This window comes from Pteronotus mesoamericanus, unplaced genomic scaffold (genome assembly GCF_021234165.1).
Source record: "Pteronotus mesoamericanus isolate MK-2021 breed Mesoamerican mustached bat unplaced genomic scaffold, CSHL_Meso_final contig_182, whole genome shotgun sequence".
Taxonomy (NCBI): domain Eukaryota; kingdom Metazoa; phylum Chordata; class Mammalia; order Chiroptera; family Mormoopidae; genus Pteronotus; species Pteronotus mesoamericanus.
The window spans coordinates 14,757,758-14,779,956 of record NW_026555078.1 but is presented as its reverse complement, the minus strand read 5'-3'; the positions used below and the strand labels follow the sequence as shown (position 1 = coordinate 14,779,956).

The 22,199-nt window shown below is 40.9% G+C and overlaps 1 protein-coding gene and 1 pseudogene across 12 annotated transcripts in view; one reads left to right on the top strand and one right to left on the bottom strand.

Moving 5' to 3' along the window:
- NRXN3 (neurexin 3) overlaps window positions 1-22,199 on the top strand; it is a 1,414,514-nt gene that overhangs the window by 389,866 nt on the left and 1,002,449 nt on the right. The window lies entirely within an intron of this gene.
- On the bottom strand, window positions 4,534-5,131 carry LOC129066053 (charged multivesicular body protein 1B2-like; annotated as a pseudogene).

Here is a 22,199-nt window from a genome sequence, read left to right as displayed (position 1 = left end):
TCATTGCAGTATTGGAATTGGGTGGGATATGCCAAAATCAATCTGGAACTGGTTGTCCATGCTTTGTGGGTTCTGCTTCAATTGTCTGTTCTTTCCCTGGCCCGTCCAGGGCTCCAGAGCCATGGAGGAGAGTGAGCCTGCCGGCGTCACACAGCGTCAGCAGTGAAATGGCCGGTGCAGGGGCAGGGAGACAGGCAGGTGCTCACACGGAGGGAGACAGGCAAGGACCCCGAAGAGTATGACAGCTCCACAGTCATTGGGCTCTTTGAACTCTTTGAACCTGGGCCTTAATAAGCAGCTGCTGGTACTTCTATGGAATTATCTCAGCCACAGCCTGATCCTCAATGTTAGCTAATGATAATAATGAAGAAGAGTTAGAAGTAGCAGTGAGTAATGAATTGATCACTTCTTATGTACTAAGCTGCATCCTGAGTGATTATATTATGCACTCACCTAGGCCTTGCACTAACACTAAGAGATAGATACACTGTCACTGGGAAGGAAAAGCAAGAAACCAAAGCACTAAGTTTGTTTGCTGAAGGCCATACAGCTAGTTATGGATTGGAACTGGGATTGAAATTCACCCAGCCTGGCTCCAGAGCCCATGTTTATAGCCATGCTTCCTCACTAGCTGTTAATTAGGAATTATCAGAAAATGAGAAGTTGTTTTGCAGACTAACAAAAACTCACTAATAACTTTGTAATATATCAGGATGCCAACATATTAAATCACCCTGGAAGAAAACCATTCCAGAGCTTCAGTGTCCAACGCAGTAGCCACCAGCCACGTCTGGTCACTGAGCTCCTGAAATGGGCCTGATCAGAGCTGAGGTGAGCTGTAAGGGGAAAATACACATAGGATTTTGAACACTTAGTTAAAAAAAAAAAAAAAAGGGAACACATCTGATAATTTGTTATGTTGATTACTTGTTGCAGTGATAAAATATTTGGATGTTAGATAAAATGTATTTAAATTAATGTCATCTGTTTTTATTTTTTTAAAAATGTGGTTACTAGAAAATGTTAAAATACATGTGACTTCCATTATATTTCTGTTGGGCACCACTGATCTAGAGACTGAAAAAAAACCCATAAATAATCTAGAGCACCTCTTTCCTCATGCCTGTGAAACTCAGTCAGTCACCTGGATTAGCTTGTGGTCAACTTGAGAAAGTTTCTCCACCATTTGAATTATGACATCAGAGAAGAGGTGCTGGTCCATCTTTGGGGATATTTCATTTAGAAGAACATGCTGAACTCTTCTTATGCCAGTGGAGTGCCCGACAGACTAAGCAAAAATAAGTAAATACAGATATGTAGATTCTGACAGGTGGTTGGGATTCAGAGAGATGGAGCAAGTCTCTGCAGAACGCATTGTACTGTGACAGCGAGCGTGTCCTAGAGGAGTGGAGGGCACTTAGGAGTGTTTAAGGTCGCTGGGGGCCGAGCTGTAGAGAATCCTGGACTTTAGGGAAGGAAATGCTTTCAGACTGACAAAACCTTACATTTAGATGTCCTTGTAGAATTCTTTACTGATTGGCAGAATATTTTGTCATGGTTAGCTTCATAATTTATAACATAATAAAATTTCCAAATTCGCTGTTTATTTTATAGTAGTGAGACATTAGATTACTGATGCCCTGGTGAAAATTAAAGAGAGACCTTAATCACACTAGTGTTATTTATATAAATACTTTCTAAGGATGGTTTACCTGGAGAACACCCAAAATGGGTAATGGCATCTATTGACAATGATTTTCTCTCTCTCTCTCGTTTTTTATTTTTTACTTGGGGTCTTGTCCTCTTCCTGAAAGTTTGTACTTTGGCATTGATAATGGACTATGCTTTGTTTGGGGGCCTCTTTTCACTGACAGTGTTAACCATACTGACCCTGGCATGGCAAGGTCTTACAAGGGAACCAGATCTAACAGCCAGGGTCCATGGATCCTGGGCAAGTGTCACAATCAGGCTGTAGATGTGAGGAGTACGGGGGCCTTTAGAGGGTGGCACAGTAGACTACTCGCAGTTCATACAGAGATTACCTTCTAAAGCCGGCACATGAGGTAGGGAAAAAAAATGCTTATGTTCGACTTTGTCCTTGACAAGGCTTTTAAATGACTCCTACAAGTCTTGGTCCTTTGAAAGCACCGGAAACAAGAGTTACTATCATTGATGCCCCTTTGCATTTCTGCTGAGGCATCCATTTTCAGGAGATGTGACGCTTGGTCTACTTGGAATAAGGCAAAGGGTCACGTGGTAAGTGATCAGTCTCTCACTCCCTCCCCTTTTCCCTTTAGTTTGGACAGCTGAGTTTGTGGAAGTTTTACTTAAATATGATGCAGCTCCTCTGTACTGTTTGTTTTGCTAAGAATAAATTGGCTTGTATTGTGCTTGATATATTTCAGGTTCATTAATTCACTTTTTGTACCTAATACATGAAGGCAAAGGTGAAAAGACAGTTAAACATGTCTTTTTATTCTAGAGCCCTAACTCTGGTCAGGGAAACAGACAAGTAAACACATGGTTATAATGCAATTTGAAAAGTGCTTTAACGAGGCATGGACTGGGTGCTTCAGGATGACAGAGAAGGGGCCAGAAAAGCACCCTGGGGCCAGCAAAGGGTGAAATTGTGTTTTTCTTCACAAGTTAACAATTTCTATTGAATTCAAAAGAACAAAAGCTGCAATTCCCACCAATGGAAAATATGATAACTCTATTTCATAGATATTTTAGTCAGTAATAATCTCTTCTCCGCCACCACTGGGTGTTCCAATATAAACAGGCTTATCGTTTCAGTAGAAAGGACAAAGGATCAATTACAAACAAAATGGAAAATTACCACACTGAGGTCATACCATATAGTCAAGTACCAAGAAAGTTAAATAGGTTTAATTGAAACTTAGCGAGCATAATTTCTCATTTCATTAACCAGTGAAAATATTCTTTATACAAACTCATTTATAATAGGAAACATATATGAATGGTGAATACTTAGCAAAAAAGTCTCCATGATTGCACTTTAAATGCCTTCCTGACTGAACAATGGAAAGATTTTCTAAACAGTCCTGCTCTTCAATAGAACTTAATGAAATATTAAAATTCTTCCGTGGATCAATCATACAATAAGTAATGAAAACCACCTTACCTACTTAACCTAGGTTAGTAGTGTACTAGCTAAAAATATAACTTGGTCACTCCTCCTCATTTGAGACTGTTTATAGAAAAAAATTGCAGACATCTGTTCACTTTAGTTGGGGAAAACAGAGCGATTTCTGAGGAGATCAAAGTAGCACCACCGGCCACCCAGCACTTTCCGCTGAGGACCCTGGCCTTGCAGGGTCTAGTCTTCTTTTGGCCTTAGGGCTTGACTGTGTCCCTCGCCCCTGTGTTGAACATGCACCCGACTGCCACTTGTCTGGAGGTTACTCACACGGCTTGGCAAAACATTTTATTCTAACATTTATTTCTACGTCATTTCTTCTGGTTATTAAAGAGTTTTTGCTTAAGATAAAAGGACAAATACATTTACCCAGGGCTTATGGTAGTTGTAACTTGAGTTGACTCAATTTCTTTTTTTCCTTATTTTTTGTTGGTTGGTTTAAAAATGTATGCCAAGGTTCTCAAAAAGCAATCAACAATCCTGTGAAAAATGTAAATGATATTAAGGCCATGTAAATGAATCTTTTAAAATGCAGCATACCAAGGGTAGAGTAGAAACAAGAGGATCATTTAAAATATGTTTCCATTTCATTTGAAAGTATGAAAGGTTAAATTTCCCTGAGACTTAACAACAGTGATATTTAACAAAGAAAAATTTAAAAACTGTGCAAGCCTTAATTTCTTTAATTTAGTGTTGTATATTTTTTCTTGTTGTATTGGAAAATTATCAATGACTTTTTTTAATTTCAGGAATTCAAATAATATTCATTAAATTACTGGGTAAAATTTTCAATAATAATCTAAATTTAAAAGCCAATAAACACAGAATAAAATTCAACTGTATTTGTGTGTCAACAGAAAAAACAAACACAAAACACAAAAAATAGCATTATATGATACTAAGTGAGGTGTTTTAGGCTATGTAAGCATATTAAGTAAACGTGTTTTCCGTGCTTTTATTTTTATGTATCACATGTGAATGCAGAGATTTAAAACAACTTTGAATTTTAAAAAACCCCAAACCTTTATTTTATCCTTTCTTCTATAGTACTTTGTTGCTTGATTTTTGATGCAGTTTTTTAGGAAGGTGTTTCATATACAACAAGCTAATGCTAGCTTGGTCAAAGTCAGCTACAAAAAAAAAAGCCCCTCTTATTTTTCAACAGAATATGTAAAATTTGTCAAGGTGGAAACTCTCTGGAATTTCTTAAAAGATTGGAAAGTACAGCATGGCAAAAGAAAGCACTCTATATAAACAGTGCTTAAGCATTCTATAATATATGGTGTTCGTAGTATGAGTGCAACTTATCTATATATGCACACACAAAATGGTTCAGAAGCAGGGGAGGTAAACAAAAGCACCAGTCCTTTACATTACCCTTGATCACATAGACAAGCAAGTCTCTGTGACAGTTCCTCCTGTTCCGTGGCAGCAGCCCTGGTGCTGACAGGTCCTGTCTGACCCACTGGTAGTTCCTTACTGAGGTCAAGGCCAGCTTCACCTGCCACTCCTTGAAGCAGCACATCCACTTGGTTTTGTGGTATCGTCAGGGTTGCAGTGCTATATGCATTGTGTCTTCCATTGTTGTGTCTGAATGTGTAGTGTCTTAAATTGGTTTTTAAAGCTGTCCATCAGGACAGAAATCTCTTCAAGGTTCTTATTCCTCAATGTAGCATCCATAGACTTAATGGCACCTGCCATGGACTCGGTTACCTTGCCCACTGTCAGTGTTGTTTGAACTCTGGCTGCCACAGCATCAGCTCTAGCACTCACTCTCAAGAAATTAATTGCTTGGTTCCTCTGGCGGATTGCATTTTCGGCATGCATCCTCGCGACTTCTGTATTGCCTTTCTGAGTGGACTTTTTAATCTTGGCCTTTTCAGCCTTTTCTTTATCACATTTCTTGGCATTCCTATTAAGCTCTTTTGTGGCAAACTTCAAATTAAGTAGGTGTTTCTCCACATTCAACATGGTCTCATGACTTTTCTCGGGAGGCAACCGCTCAGGGCAGTGGCATGGGTATGATGTGCAGGCGCTCCGAGTTCGATCCCAGTCCCGGCCTGTGGCTGGCTGGGCATCTGGGTTTGCCCCAGGATATTCTTTTTAAAACATAAGAGGAACATACACAGTTCTCTGCTAAAAACCCTCCGGTGGCATTCCGTCTTGCTCAGAAACAGAGCTCAAGTTTTTAGGACACCTATAAGACCTATAGGATCGGGCCCCGGCCACCTCTCTGCCCTCCCTTCCAGTATGCCCCTCCTCATTCCCCCGATCCAGTTACATCAGCCTCCTTGACGTTCTCTGACTATGTCATTCACTTGACTGCTCCGGACTTATGTCGTTGCTGTCTGTCTGCCTGTATGTAATTCTTTCTCCAAATGTCTACCTGGCCTGGTCCACAATGTTTTGAAGTCTGTCCTGAAATGTCACTGTATTTTATAGCCCTTCTATGACTAGCCCGCATCAGTAATAACAAGCTTCTACCCTATCCCAGCATCCCTGATTCCTCTAAGCTAGCTTTGGATAGTTCCTGGCATTAGTATTACTCAATAAATGTTTGTGGAATGAATAATTTATTTTTATTCTCTTACATGGTTTTCATATATATCAACCTAATAAGCAGGTGGATAAGTGAATGACCAGTATATGCTTTGGCACCAGCAGAAGCCATTATTTCCCAATGGACTGCTTTTTGGGGATGATTTTACAGTCCTTTATTGGGACAAAGACTTAATCAGAACTTGTCAGGAACTCTTGGGTTCTGACAATATAATATCTCACTCACAAGTGGACATGGCCAATAGTCATCTGCAATAATGAAAAGCAGGGATGGAGGTTCAAGGGAGGGAGTAAGAGAGGACTGGGATGGCCGAAAGAGCCTTTCTTGTGTTGAGAAAGCTGATTGATAATATCTGATTAGCTTTTAGATTAAAAACATATGTGATTATATGTGTGTGCATGTGCCTTTGTATATATTGTATGTACATACATACTTTTGTATATAGAAGTATAAATACACATCATGTAAAGAATCAATGAATGAGTGGATCAAAAGTGTGACACATTTACATAGTGGAATACTATGCAGCAGAAAGAGAGAAGGAGCTCTGACTCTTTGTGACAGCATGGATGGAATTGGAGAGCATTATGCTAAGTGAAATAAGCCAGGCAGTAAAATACAGATAACATATGATCTCACTATAAGTGGAACCTAATTAATGAAATAAACAAGTTAACAGAATAGAACCAGAGACCCATAAATAAAGAACAAACTGACAGTGACCAGAGGGGAGGTGGGAGGGAGATCACGGGGGAAAGATGAGGAAGGGTCCAGTCAAGGAACATGTATAAAGGATGCGTGGACAAAGACAAGGTGGGGGAGGATTGAATGTGGGAGGGGTGGGGTGGGGAGGGGAGGGGAGAGCAATGGGAGGAAAATGGGGACAACTTTAATTGAACAACAATAAAATAAAAAAAGAATCAAAATCCCCAAGGTCTAAAGATTTGAACATCACCAAAGACTCTGAAGGCCCAGCAGGACCCTTGCTGCTTGGAGAACTAGAAATGTGGGGAAGGCTTGCAGAATTTCTCTAGTGCACTCCTAGCTCGCTGGACATTACTTTATGCTGAGGCTAAACATAGACCAGTGGACAAGAAAAGTCCCAGCTTTCATATAGCTTACCAACGGGTAGGTGAAAACAAGGTGCAATTTAATAAATCTAAACTATAGGTAGTGGTATAAATCCTGTGAGGAGAAGAAATGAAATGAAGTGTGATGAAGGAGCAGAAGATAATGGAGATCCACTGTTCAGAGTTAAGTTGGCAGGGAGCTGAGGCTTGCCTGACAAGAGGTTTAAGGATCAGCAGGTGCAAAGACCTAAGGAGTAGGTGTTTGTTGAATTCAAGGAATATTAAAAAAATGAATTAAGAGAGGCCAAAGTTTTGTAGAGGCTCTCAGCCCTATGGATTGGTATGGGCAGGAGACTAATTTAAAGTGGATTGAGGAGAGAGTGATAAGTGTGGAATTGATGAAAGACAACTTTTCAAAGAGTTTTTCTGTAATCAGAGAAGTCAAATGGGGTTGGTAATGAGATGGAACATGACATCAAGAAGATGGGAGGTTGGCAGTTAGACTGTGGGCAAGATGATGATTTTGTCTTTGGAAATATTTTGACTTAAGAGAAAGGCAGTCAAATGAAAAATACTCAGCTATTGGCTGGATATTTGAGACTGAGCATAGAGAAGAATCACAGCTGGCTTAAATATTTAGGAGCCCTCTGCACAGAGAAAAAGAGTTGGAACTGGGAATGTGATGAGCTTGATGGAAAACGCTCAGAGCACAAAGAGTGCAGAGGTCCAGGTTGAGCCTTAGGGAACACACACATTAATAAAACCAGGAAAAGAAAGAGTAGCTAGTTAAGAAATGGGAGAAAATAACTTGAATAGATTGTTTGTCATAGAAATCAAAGAAAGAGAGTTTCAAAATCTTTTCAAGAGGTTTTTCTTCAAGTTCCATGTTTTAGTAAATATTTAGTCCACTTTTATACTTTCAGGCTGAATTTGAAGTAGACCTTATTATAGTTGATTAAATATATAACTGAAGAATGGTAGAACACTGGAATAATGTTATTTTTTTTATATCCAATAAATGAGATTGCTGCTCTTTTATTCTTTTTGCTATTGTTTCCTCTCCTTATTTTGAAAATTCTCTAAAGGTGATTTAAAATGCAGATATTGTTAGTGCCATACTGATCACTGTCTTTTTCTTCTCCTTCTCCTCCTCTTCCTCTTTCATCATCATCATCACCATTGTCATCATCAAAATCATCATCAGTGCTAGACCCTATTATATTAGTTATTTTGGTAATTTAATAGTTCGGTTAGAATTCCCGAGGGGCATACATGTTAGTATAGAAGGATATATGACAGCAGTTTTGTATGAATTGAGTGCTCAATTCAAAGATGGATGTGATTCCTGTCCTAAGTTTTTTAGTTTAATTTCTTAGAAAAAATAATAGAGAATTGAGAGGGAAAAGAAATGCTCAGAAGGAATGCAAGAGCTTAAGACTACAAATATATGGTGTCACTAGACTAATTTGGCAGAAGCTTCTTCTCTCTTCAGGTTAGTTAGCTGTAAAACGCATTTATAGATGAATAGCCTTGGCATGAGGATGTAGGGTAAAGTGGTGACTATCTATATCTTAATACCAAATGGAATAAAAGTGAACTGTCTCCTCCTTTAAGCTAGGAATAATGTGGTCTTATGATACTTCTCCGGAGTGTAATGTGGCTCATTTTCAGTTCTGATGGTCTGTTGGCTTTCTTGGTCCACACCCCTTCTTCCCCCTCCTGCCCTTCTTTCTCTCTCCTGATTCCCCCGCTTCCATCGTCTAAGGCATTTCTCACTTCACCCACTGAATTCTTTTTTATCACTGACTTGACATCTACTAGTTGCCTAAGCCAGAGACCCAGAAGTCATTATTATCTCCCTCTTTTTCTTTAAGTAGTCCTCTAAGACCCATTTTGTCCCTAAGGCATGTTTTCTTGATTTCTATCCGTCTTTCCCCTTACCACTGTCTTAGTTTAATTATTAATTATTTTCTGGATTATTATAATGTTTTGAGCCACAGACCTAGTATAGGACAGCAGTGTGAAGAGTAGATTGATTGAGGAAGACACTGAATTTGGAATTGAGACTAGTTAGGAAGCTACATTACGCTAGTCCACATGAGACCCAATCCAAAATTGGCCATTCTGCATTGAGAATTCAGTACATACTCCTCTTCTAAGTTCACTGTACAGATATATGCTTACATGTATAACACCTCTACTGAAAGGTAAGCTTCTTAAGGTAGGGGTCACATCATTCATTATAGAGCCTAATACTTAGTAGTTGCTTAGTAAGTCTCAGTGGTTGCTTACTGGGTGATTACATAAAATGGAAGCCTAAATAGTACCAGTGATAGCAGGAATGGAGCAGAGAAAATGATTATAAAAGACTTACTGGATCTGTAATCAAATATACTTGATAAGAAATTGATACTATGGGCAATGAGGAGGGAAGGATCAGAAATAGCTATAAAAATTTAAACTTGGGTGACCATTAACAGAAATAAGGAAGTCAAGAAGAGAAATTGGTGAGTTTGCTTTTAGCAGGTTGATTTTAAGGGTGTGTACAACATTTTAATTTTAGACAGATGACTTGTTCCAGCAGACAAATCCAGATTTGGGGCCTGGGGCTTTGGAGAGTGTTTAGGGTAGAGATAAATATGTGCTAGTAGTTGAAATTAGCAGCTAAGATAGAGCAGTGACAAAAGGAAAGAGAGCCTTCATCAGATGCTTGGGAAAAGCCTATTTTTAAGGAATTTGGAAAAGACGCTGATAACAGAGGCTGAAAATGAATCATCAAAAAGTTACTTAGAAAGCATATATAGTCAGGAAACCCCAGAAAAGAGAATTTTGAGAACGGAATGATAGAAAAAATGTCAGCTACTGCATAGATATTGAGTGTTCTGAGGATTGAGACCTATTTAAACATAATTAATAAGCCATTAGTAATCTTATTTCAGAATTATTTACTCATGAGTTAAATATGTTTTATCTTGGGAGGCAACCAAGTTGAAATACAGTATTTTGAATGCTCCTGGTCAAGGTGGTAAAAATTCTCTTCTCTTTCACCTGTGGTTAAATGAAATTCTTTTTATTGGTTTTTCTTGGCATTGTAGCCTCTAGTCACACAGCCAAGTAGAATCCAGTGATAGAAGCCAAAGTGATAAAAGTTAAGCATCTGGATTTATCCCGGTACCACTTTTGATACCCGCTGCCCATAATTAGGTGTTAAACAATAGATACAGGATTATTGATAGATTCCAGTTGATCCCTTGCCTTTCCTTTGACCTAGATTAAGGACACTGTAGTTTCTCCTAATTTTCTCTCTTTTCTGTGCATTCGTAGTTTGGAGAAGAGTAAGAGAGACCTAGATGGATCCTAATAACTTTTCAGGTGCTATAGGCCATGATGTTGGTGTATTTTTCAGGGCAGCATATACAAGGTCTGGGGAAGAGGATGCCTCTACTCATGTCTCTCATCAATTCTTGGATGTGGTAAATATGGAAGACACTTGCTGGTCAAATTATGTCAGGCAGGGACACAAATAGTTTTCGTCTTCTGTGATGAAAGAAAAATTAGACAAGGGCCTGGCCAGTAAATATGTTCTTAAGAGAAAATTAATGAAACAGTTGATAGGAGTCACTTCCATGACAGTCCAAAAATAAAAGCCACAGGTTAAGGAGCCAGAGGTAAGAGGGGGTTTTTCATAAGCCTTAGCTTCTTCTCAGGACACCTTCATGATAGGAATGTCCCCCAACCACCATATATGCCCTGGCCTCCTTGCATACTTTCTTGTCCCCTTGATCACTCCCGTTTAGTTGCTACCAAGCTTTCCACCTGCTCATTTGGATTCCAAGGGAAGTTGGTAAATGGAGTGACTACCGATTCAAATATGCCTCTTCCAGTTTCCAGTAGCTGCCAGCATTCCTTGACTTGTGGCTTCATCTCTCCAATCTCTGCCTCCACCTTCACATTGCTGCCTTCTCGGTGTGTGCCTCATCTTACTTTGCCTCCTCCTTACCAGAACACAGGTGATTGCATTTGGGCCCACCTGGATAACCTTGAAGATACTCGCACCTCAAGACCCTTGCCTTAATCATATTTGCAAAAAACCCTTTCCCAATAAGGTAGCATTTACAGGTTCCTGATATCTTTGGGGAACATGATTTAGCCTACTGTAGAGACCAACGTCTTTTGATCTTTGCAGACTCAAAGTGTTTAGTCTTCTAGGAACTCGGTTTGCTTACAGACATACCTCATGAGTTAAAGAGCTTCCAAACTAATGTCTCATTTAAAAGAAGTTGGGAGCTACGGTCAGGAAGGGCTAATTTAGGTCAGTCGCATGCCCCTGGTCAGGTGGGCAGGGTCACATTCTCAGCTCTCAGTATGAAAATAAAAAATTATACTTATTGAGAAGCCAATTAAGTAACTAGAGGAGCTGCTTGGAGTTCTGAGCAAGTGAGCAGTGGCAACCAGTTCCTCTTATGTGGCCCTGTTTTTTATGGATCTTTTCCCAGTTCTGGGAAGCAGGTGTGCTCAGCTGGCCTGGCCCTCACTCTTCTGTGTCCAGCAGTAGCTTTTGGTATCTGTTTCACCAGGAGGATCACTGGGTGGGAAACTGAGGCAGGATTAAGCAAGGAGGAGCTCTGGAGTGCAAGATCAGAGCAGGAAACGCTGAACCACTTTTTGAATTAGGGAAGAACTTCAGTATTTGAGCTTGGGACGCAGACGCTTCCTGGCTCCTCTACACCTGCGGTTCCTTCCTCACGTACAGTCTGAGGAGAGGGATGGGCCCCGGGAGAGGTCCTCTGCAAGGAGAGGTCCTCCGCAAGGCTCTCGCAAGGGGCTTCCTTCGGTGTTCACACCTGACTGTAACCTAGTGTTTCCTTTATGATTCAGCTTGCTGGGGAAGCTGGATTTAAGGAGGGATATCAGGGAAACCTCAGTTGTTTTTCTCTGCTCTATAAAGGCAGGATAATAATAGTTATTGAGCTCACAGGCACTCAAGCCAGCCTTACCTACATTTCATTCTGATTCCACTACATAATAGCTGTGTGACTTCATGCAGATTTTAAAACCCCTGATTCCCAGTTTCCTCTTCTGTAAAATGAGCATAATAGTTACCAGTACTTACCATGTGGCAGGAGCTCTTCTAAGCACTTTGCATATACTTAATCTTTTGTGAGGTAAGTGCTATTATTATCCCACTTCAAAGTTAGGACACCGGAAGACAGAGAAGTGAAGTAACAAGCAGCAAAGCAAGGATCTGAACCCAGATAGTTTTGCATCAGCAAATGTGTCAACCCTGCTTTATGCTGCCTGTCATGCCTCGGGCTTTTGTAAGTATAAAGTAAGGTGGCCATCTACCCCAGGTGGCCTTGGAAAGTCCTGGGTTCTATCTGCTGTCCAGGTGAGTTATTAATAGTGCCCTCTTTTACTCTTAAAAGTATCATAATGTCATGTCTCTGTTTGGATATTTGTCACATGAGGATCAAACAGTTACCTGTTAAATACTAAAGACAATGCCTGGCCCAAGAAAACCCTCCATTTTTTTTTTTTTAAGCTTGTAGGGCTTTTATTGGTAGTTCTTTGAGAATATAGTACATACATCATTGGACTACATTAGTGATTACCAATGTATTTGGACAATCAAGTGAACTTTAGGATGCTATTCTTAAGAAAGAGACAGACACCCAGGTATATGTAATCTTAACTAATAATTTCTGTACTCTACAAAAGCCATGATAAACCCTCTTCTTGATCTTGGCAAGGCATTGGAATCACCTGGGGAGCTTTTAAATGTCTGGATCATAAGGTAACATCACAGACCAATTAATCAGAATACAAAATTATTTTTAATCGGTTCTTCTGTGGATGTATATTAAAGTTGTTTCCAAATTGTGGCTGTAAAGTTCCAACAAACAACCTTAGAGATGTTTGCTTGAATATAAGCTTAGTTTTCTAAAATAGTGATTTTCACATCACAGGTTAGGTATTTATTTACCTATAGTAGATACAGGCAATGCCAAGCTGTATTTTACCAAATAACTTGCCAAGTATGAGAGTTCCAGTTTCTTCACATTTCCACTTAAATTTAGGTTTGTTGATCCTTTCTTTTTTTTTTTTTGAACCTTGTTTTTATTGTTTAACAATATGTATTGGCAATCTTTTATTTCAGTGTGAATAGATTTCCCTCATTATTTTTAATGGCTGCATGGTATGCAAATAAGTGGATATCCTATAATTTATGTAAACAGTCCCAAAATTGTTTATGATCTTTTGCTATTAGAAATAATTTTGAAGGCATTATCTTTGTACACACATCATTGCTCACATGTACAGAGTCATAATATAAAACCCTCCATTAAGGTTAGCTGTTGCTATTTCTCCCACTACCATTACACCACCACCCACGATCATCCCAAATCTGGGAGGCTTAGAGCTAAGGTTTAACTCAGGTTCTGAAAATATGCATCATGGGAACCACCATTCTCCATTCTCATACCCAGTGTAGGTTTTGCCCACTAGTCTCAACACAACGATCTTTCTTGCTTTGTGTCGTAGTCAGCTACTCTTAACTGATCAAACTTAATGTGTGAAGTTAAAATTATTTGCCATTCCTCATTTTACTAACTGGAAGAATCCAAGATCCCAGTGTGTGGAGCATCTGAATTTAAGCTGAGCTTGTGGGTTTTTCCATTCATATTGAAACTTATTTGATTCCTCAAGGGGAAAATGAATTTTTGGCCTCTTTAGCCACACTAGATCCCTGTTCTACAATATTTCTCTCTGCCTATTTTTCTACTATTTGTACCTGTAAGAAAATTTTAATTCATAATAATTTTTCATTCCCTACCTGTAATTTGATAAAAGGTCATCAAAATACTATAGAAATGGGCATGATATAAATAAGGAGAAGGGAGTCATAATAGGGATTATAGTTGACACCTAAGATCCGTGACTTAGAAAAACCATCTTTAAATGTGATTTGTGTAACTGGTAGTGAAATTCATTTCAGGTTGGTTTTGCATGGCATAAGGGACATCTAGTGGTTGTCAAGGTCTCTGCAGATTGACTAAAGGCAATGTAAAGTCATAGGTGTATGTATTGGGGCTAAGTACCATCACCTTGCAAGGGGGCCCCCAAAAAGGGTGGCCTTGTTTGTTACATGACTCTTTATTTTAAAGTTAACAAAGGGTAAAGAAACCTGTTTGTAACAGCATCAATTTGAGTCCTACCATTTCTATCTTTATTGTCAGTTTGAAAGAACTCTTATTTGCACTGGGTTGGAAATGACTCTGTTACCAGGTACCTGCCAGCTTGGCATAGTCTTCTCACTTTCCCCACCTCTTCTGCATTTCAGAGGGGCTCTTTGGATCACTTTGAAAAACCAACCATCTGATTAGAGCCTTTATTAGGCTAAAAGGCAGAGCTGCCTAGCAGGCCAGGCAAGAAATAGTTTGTAATTGCTTCTCACAGGCAGAGCTCCTTCTTTGGAAGTTGCTTGGCCATCAGGAAGCCATACAGCTCTGGGCCATGTGTACTTTGTGTAGCTGAATGGGCTTCACAGTATAAGAAGATGGACTGCAAAGCCCCTGTGTGAGCTTGCCTTCTTAGTCCCAGAGTCCTCCAGGAACTTGCCCACTATATTGTTCAGCACCTCTTGGTGTGGACATAATCTGCCATATTCATGGTTCTGAACTCACTGCTTCTGTCTCCTGGGCTGCATAGAACACTTACTTGCTTTCCTCTTATGCTGCTATTGTTTCCAACCAACTGTGTTAGACTTCTTGAAGGTTCTGCTTCATTGAATCTTTTTAAAGTATACCTCCTGTTCTTTGGCCTTTGGGACTTTCATGTAATCTCTTTCTCCAAAAGCTATTAGGCACTCCCAGTGGCAGTCTATCTTCTTTCAGGGTAGTTGGTAACAGTCAGGAGTTGCTAGCTGTTGCCAAAGCTTCATTGTTGGGGACTCATTCTTGCTTTTCAACTCTGAGTACACATGATAAAGGATCTGAGATACTGTTTTAAAATCTCCATGTGTTTTCTATGGTGGTCCAAGTTACACTGTTATAAAGGCCTGAACAGTAGTCCCTTCACATACTCCAGAGTGGGAGGTACTGTTGGTGCTGAGCTTTGTCAGCCAATCTCTTAGAATATCTTGCTAAATTTGTGCTCATATTTTTTGCTTTTTCTCTTGTTAGTGTTCTGCCAAGACCTGTAAACTAATGACAGCTGCCATTCTGGTGTGCAGAACTTTCCATATTGATAGCCTTAAAATACAAACACAGTTCCTAAACATGCAAACTGGGGAAAACTCAACTAAATACTCAACAATTCCATCCAATTCTTTTTAACTCTCTGTGGTACTTCAGCTTTCTACCTTCTCATTTTGTCATTTATTGTCAAGTGAAATAAACATAAAGGATTCCTTCTGTATTATAATCCTCCTTGACTTAGAGGCATCAGAAAGTAGCCATTGTGAGCTTCCTTGCTCACAAATGTATACAAACATGTATAGACTTTGTGTCATGCACTGGGATGGGCACTTAAAGACACTAAGAAGAAAGACACAATTTCCTTCACTTGAGAAGCTCCCAGTCTACTGGGAGAGACATACAATTATAGTACAATGTGGTAATTTCTATGGCAGCAGTTAGAACATGGAGCCATGGGAGCAGAGAGGAAGATATCAGCTGTGAGTGGGAGTGGAATGAGCAAGTATGTTGATGAAGCCTTCCCATAGGAGGTGATACCTGAGTTATTCCTCCAATCATGAGCAGTAGTCATTCAGATGGATAAGTCAGGTAAGGCTTATCCTGGGGCCGGTGTACTGGAAGAATGCGGAACTTTGGCAAGGCTGGCAACGATGAGGTGAAGACTAGATCAGGAAGAGTCTTTTATGTAGTGCTTAATAGTGTGCCTTTGATTCTGAAGTTGATAGGGAATCACTGAAGGGTTGTAAGCAACAAATGACATGATATCCCTAGGGAGAACAGTGAGACAGAGTCATTTCTAATGGAATAAAAATAACAGTAGAGGAGTCCTAGAGATTCAGAAGCACCTTTTAAATTTTGTCCCCTTTCTAATCAAACTGCTAAACGTTTCCTTTCTATTCTAATGGTTTCTTCCCCCCCCCCCGCCCCCAATTGTATAATGGCTATATTTTTAGAGCTTTTCACAATCAGGTACTATCTACTCATCTGATCTTAGTTACTCTGCTTTGTGACATGTAACTGTCACACTAGGCAGGTTGGGGCCTCATCAGATATTATAAAACAGAAGGAAATGTAGGTGTTCACTGAGTAGGTGTGTTTCATATAAAAGCAAATATAAGAAGAGTGGGTATTTATTGAGCCTCTCCTATGTGGCTGGCACTTCACTACACACTGGGAATGCATTGGTTTCTACATCAGAAATTCACAGCTCCTGTGTTTATGAAGCCTAAGTCGAGAGCAGGGGTCTCCAACCCCCAGGCCACAGACCAGTACCAGTCCACAGTCTGTTAGGAACCGGACATTGAGCAAAGCTTGCCTGAGCTCTGCCTCCTGTCCCCTCCTTGCCTCTTGACAGTGGGTGAGAGAGCGAACTCACCTGAGCTCTGCTTTGCCTCCTATTGCCACCTCCTTCCACAGCAGGTGAGCTTTGCTCCAAGCTCTACTTCCTGTGTCCCCCCTCCCCATCTTTCATGAAACCAGTCCCTGGTGCCAAAAAGGTTGGGGACTGCTGGTCTAGAGGACAGTAGTAGTGCCATTACTGGAGTAGTAGTGCCATTACTGGAGAGGGGAGAGAAATACAATCTGAGTCAAGTTTATGATCATAGACCCTTGCACATTCATTAATTGGAGTGACAAATATATCTCACTCCAATTATGATATAAAATATATCCCCTCTTCCTTTACTCATTGTCCAACATTTTCTAAGCATGTTGGTAGCAGGGGTTGTACCTCAAGTTCCTTTGTATCCTCTGTGGTCTAGAGCTAATGGATATTTAACACATTCACATGGATTTTTATTTCAAATATTCTAGGATAACTAGCCAATTTACATTAAATTGGCTTTTGTGTTAGAGGATAACAAGGGTGGAGAGTAGGTTCACCTCCAGTTCCATCTCTTAGTGACTGGTGGCAACTTCCTAGAGCATTGCCTTGAGAAGAATTTTGAGGCTCCATCTGGGTTTAATGGGACAGGGAGTGGAATAGAATGATATTGATTAATAATAAACGCCATCTGCCAGGAAGAAAGAGTACAGACACATCTATCCAGGTATGGCTGGAGGATCATCAGGCAAACTTTTTTTGATCATCCAGGAAGATTTTTCACAACCCATTGACAAGGCCTGTCTTGGAGAATTGTGGCCCATTCATGCCAGTTCATGTCTTATTTATTTGCCTGGGTCTGTCTATGCCAAGTCTGACCTGTCTATGTTAAGTTCTTGCTTCATGCATTTAGTCGAAGCCTGGTAGACAGCAAGGATGATAAGGCCTGCATTAGCAAATCTTTTCTCTTGTGATAGACTGAGCCTTTACAGTATTCCTAGCTATCTTACAAACTTGATTCACTGAAATGTTTTTCCGTGGGATACTTGAGCAAATGGAGGCCTGTTCCTGATCTGCCTTTTTAACTGAATAAAAGTTCTAAGAAATTTCTTCTTGAGAATAAAAATGAGACCTTCACTGTGATTGTGCCAAGGGTTGGGAATCTTTCTCAGCTCCTTACCATCTGTAACTGAGCATAAACCTATCTGATCATTTCCCTTTCGAAACAAACCCATCAGGCAAACACAAAGTAGTGATGCAAGTAGTAATGACCTGCAATAGTAGCAAGCCTGTTGGGCTGGCAAGAATGGCCCTTGACTCATGGAGGCAGGGTAACTGAATGGTGCAGTGTGCGCGCGCTCTCCTGCTTGCTCATTCTCTCTCTCTCTCTCTCTCTCTCTCTCTCTCTCTCGAATACCTGAAAAGCCTCCCTGACTGGACGCTTTCTTCAAAATGAGGAAGAGACTCAGGACTTGCCTGGTTCAGTATCACTTTGCCTGGATTTTTCCTGTTACTCCAATTTGCCTTATGTCCCTTTTATCTTTTCCTGGTCACCCTTTTATAAATGAGACCATAGACCAGAGATTATAAACTGGTAGCTCCTGGTGAAACCAAGCCAGCAAATGTATTCTGTTTGACTCACAGGGTGTTGGATCAAACACATTTTAAAAATTTAATTAACTGCCAACATTGTATTACTTGTTTCAACTTTGTCAATAGTCTTTTTCATATTTATTTGGAGCCCTGAAACTTGGACACTTTTTTGGCTTCTGCCTTGCAAGTCTGAAGCTCAGCTCCCATTTTCTATGCCTGGTGCTTAGCTTTTAATTTTGGCACATTCTAACCATTGTTAACAGAATATAAGCGTGAAAATGGTGGTATCCATGGTATGTAGCAGTTGGGACTTCAGGGCCCAGGTGGGATGTCAGCTGCAGCTCAGCAGGCAGTTAGTTTGCTGACCCCTGTTAGCAAGGCCACAGATGCAGATGTGGCCCCAGCCATGCCAAAGATTAGGTTCTTCTGACTCTGGAAGCTAGGAGGACCATCTGCTGCCGCGTTTGTGCTTGGACTTCACTGCTGGAGTTTGGTCAGTGGTACACTGTGATAGAAAATGATGTTAGTGATAATGAACCCTAAATATGTGCAGATGTATGGAGTGGGGGGAGAGAGGGAAGAGGAGAGGAGTGGGGAAGGGACAGGAGGGGAGGAAAAGAGGAACAAGGGACAAGGAATGGCAACTATTAGGCATTTATGCCTATTGTAAGTGCTGCTGTCTCTTGAGTTGACAGTTGGCTTAGAACTTATCCTCAGAGAGAGTCTTCTCTTTCTAATGACTCCATGCCAGGCTAAACTGTCCGTTGACTTAGTTCTGGCTTTTCACAGAAAATGACAAAGTGAATAGTGATAACTACCATTTATTGAGTGCTTATGAAGAGCCAGGAACTGTGTAAAGTGCCTCTGCGTATGTTAATATTATCTCATTTATTCCATACAACCCTGTGACATGAGGCCGGTTGTCTACATTCTGCAGTTGAAGAACCTGAGTCTGAGGCCAGTTGAATATTTTATTCAAGGTCACAAAGGTAAAGCAGGACTCAAACCCTGGTTAGTGAGACTACAAAGTCCATGATCTTAGCCACTGCCCTGTGCTGCCACTTGAGTCCAGCATCTAATTTAATGAAGATAGAGCATTGATTCAGCACTGGCACAGCTAGGTGCTATTTCAGATTTTAAAAAGTGTGATGCATAGTTTTTGCTGAGAAGGTGTTTAAGCTATTTTGAAAAGACAAGACCTGTGCTTATTCAAAGATAACGAAGTAAAGTGTTTTGAGTAACACGTGAGTGGAGCAGATAGTTCATAGGAGGTGAAATCATAGCCACCCAGAGTCATCAGTTGCTGGAGGGACAGAGGGGAAGAGGGGTAGGATGTGTGATTTTGTGGCTGCCCCAGAAGCAAGATTCTTTCACAGTGCTTTTCACTTATCTACCCTGAGGAGGAGTGTTACACAATAATAAGATGAGCACAGAAGTTTATCTAGAAGCTGCACCATCCCGGAAGCTGAAGAGAAAAAGCTCTCTTCATGATTATCTATTGTCAATAGGATTAAATTTGCATGAGAGGTAAATACATCTTTGTCTCTTGCTTGCCGTATGTAAACTGCTCCACACACAGGTATAAATTTGAAAGGCTTTATTGGGATTTGCAGTCAACACTGTTCCACATCAAGGCACTCCAACACTGGCTTCACACCCTTCTGTGTTGTCTAGCCTAGTCACTTGAGACAATGTCCCCAGCGTCCTGACCTTCAAACATCCTCCATTGACCTGGATCAGAGCAGTGGTGCTCAGTCATGAAGTCATGGATGGGCCTATAAATGATGGACTTATAAGCTGACCTCATGGTTTTTATTGAAATTGTCCTATGTGTAGTTCCAAAGAGAATTAAGGAGGCTTTAAAAACAAAGGAACAGAAAGGCCATCTGGTAAACCTCCTATTTCTTGACAGGAAAAATAGTACCAGGAAGCCATCTGGACTCTGCAGGGCACATGCCCACACTCTCCCCATTTCTTCTAGTTCCCTTACTGGAGTGCACATGGATGTGGCATTTATAGCAGAATACATGGAAATGTGTTCTCAGGAAGCTGAGAACAGAGTGGCCTGGGATAAGGCAGGAGATGGAGAAAAGAAATACTTCTGTGAGCTGAGACTGTCTCTATCATTAGAGTCATTCTTGTGGACCCGCCATATCCCTCAGGTATCATGGAAGAGATTAACGTAAAAAAACATATTATGTAAATTAGAATAGTCTTCTTTTTCAGCCAGAGCAAACAGTTTAGGCAGTAGGGCAGACAGCTTTGTCATTGGATGGAGCGGCATATGATTTTTGTGTTTGACGAAGGGGCGCCTGTTTTATGGGTAGGTAAGGGCTACGGCAGAGTCTAGGCGCTGCCGCCGCTGGAGTATGGCCTTGTTCCAGTGCAGTCAGAGACAGCTGGGGTCAAGTCGTCCTGGCTATGCCCTCAATGGCCTGTGCCCTGGGCGTACTGATCCCCTCTGGGCTTCATCTCTGTAAAACAGGGCTAATGGCAGCTTCTTCACTTGTTTAATGTGAATGGTATGCAACAGTGTTTTCAAAGTGTCTGGCACATAGTAGGCACTTAGTAGATGGCAGCTATTTTTATTGTATCATTCCTGCTACTGTAGCTTGCCTTTCTCCTGGTGGTGTTCTGTGTGTCTCTGTATCACAGATTACGGAGGCATACCAGTGCAGTTGTTCTGAGAGAGTCTCTCTTAACTCTGAGACTCTGTCCTCAGCTGTTTTACTGTTTGGCCTCCTAAGCAAGATATGTGCGCACAAACAGCAGTCTTTATAAGCCCATGGGTGTAGCAGGAAGGCCGGCTTGTCACTCTTTGTGACTCTGCCTCTGCCTCCCAGGCTGTGTGACATCTTCCCCCATTGGGAGCCGTTTTCAGTTTGTCTTTAATTGCTTCTTGTTGGGGTAACTTGTCAGCCATGGCTACTTTCTGTCACTTGATGCCACATCTCATTCTAGTTCAGTCATCAGTTGGGGACTTTCATTTAGCTCAAAGTCTGATTTTACACAGAACCCTGTACCAGATGCTAATTTGCCTTGTTAAGAGGGTCCAGCAGGGTCCTGCCTTCATGTCCTACCCAAGGTGCTGGCCCATTTCGGCATTGCCACAGCCATGGTCCTGCACTGGGCGGGTCAGGGAGACAAGGAAATGAATAAAATAGGACTCAGAGGTCACCCAATTGTCAATAAGAAAGATGTGAAAACTGCATGCATGCGCGCGCGCGCGCACACACACACACACACGAAGTAACATCAGGGCCAGGGAGGAGATAAAGAGCTCACCTTCAAAGAGCTTTTGAGAGAAGTCTGGTTACCTTCATCTGGCCAATTTCTGGCTGTGGTTCTCCTGTGTGTCTTTCCAGAAATGGCATTCTTGTTACCTTCTGTTCCTCTACCATGTGTCCTTCTTATAGGAGAGTTCCTCTTCATAGGACTCTGCATTCCTTCCCTTTAAAAGGCCTTTTTCTTTTTTATTCCTCTCTCCTGCACGGATACCTGAGCTCTCCTGCCATTTATCATTCAACAGAGCCAAGCCTCAGTCTGTCCCATTGGGATGAGCTATTGTTATGTGTTAATAATTAACCTTTACAAGGAGCTCTAGTCATAGGCATTTAACCCAATGCAGAGAAAGCCAAAGCTTGGTTATGACAGAGAGATCACATATGTTCGGGCATAATACCAGTGGTTAGATAGGAGACGCTGCCAATTATTAAACTTTTATTTTCTTTTCTGGTTCACTCACGTGAGAGACTGCTAAGTGTCCTGCAGTGTTTCCCCTTCACACACTGTCAGTCCAGTAGAGGAAAAATGGGAAATTCAGCTTTTGAATCGGGAGATGAACATGCACGACTTTCTGCATAAGGTTAAAGATGAGCTTCCTGGGAGTTGCTAGTGGAACTCGTTTCTAGTGTTCACAAAGCACATGGACTCTGGAGCCCAACTCCCTGAGTTCAGGTCCTGCTCTGCCACTTACCAGCTATGTGAAAATGGACTGTTTCCTTAACTCTTCTCCATGTCTGTTTCTGTATCAGTAAAATGGGGGAATGATGACGATATCTCAAATGAGTGTTATCAGGATCTAAGGGGATGGTAGGCTTCAGGTTCTTAGCTTGGTGACTGGTAGCAGGTACTCAGTATATATTAGTACCCTTATTTTTTTCAGTGTTATCATGGTTAGGCCCATGGTCAAGGTCATATGGTAGGTGAGGCATATTAAATTCATCATCATTTGTTATCTATCAAAAGGCTAACAGCGCTGCTTGGGTATCTCCTGGTGATAGGGGAGAGCAAGGAA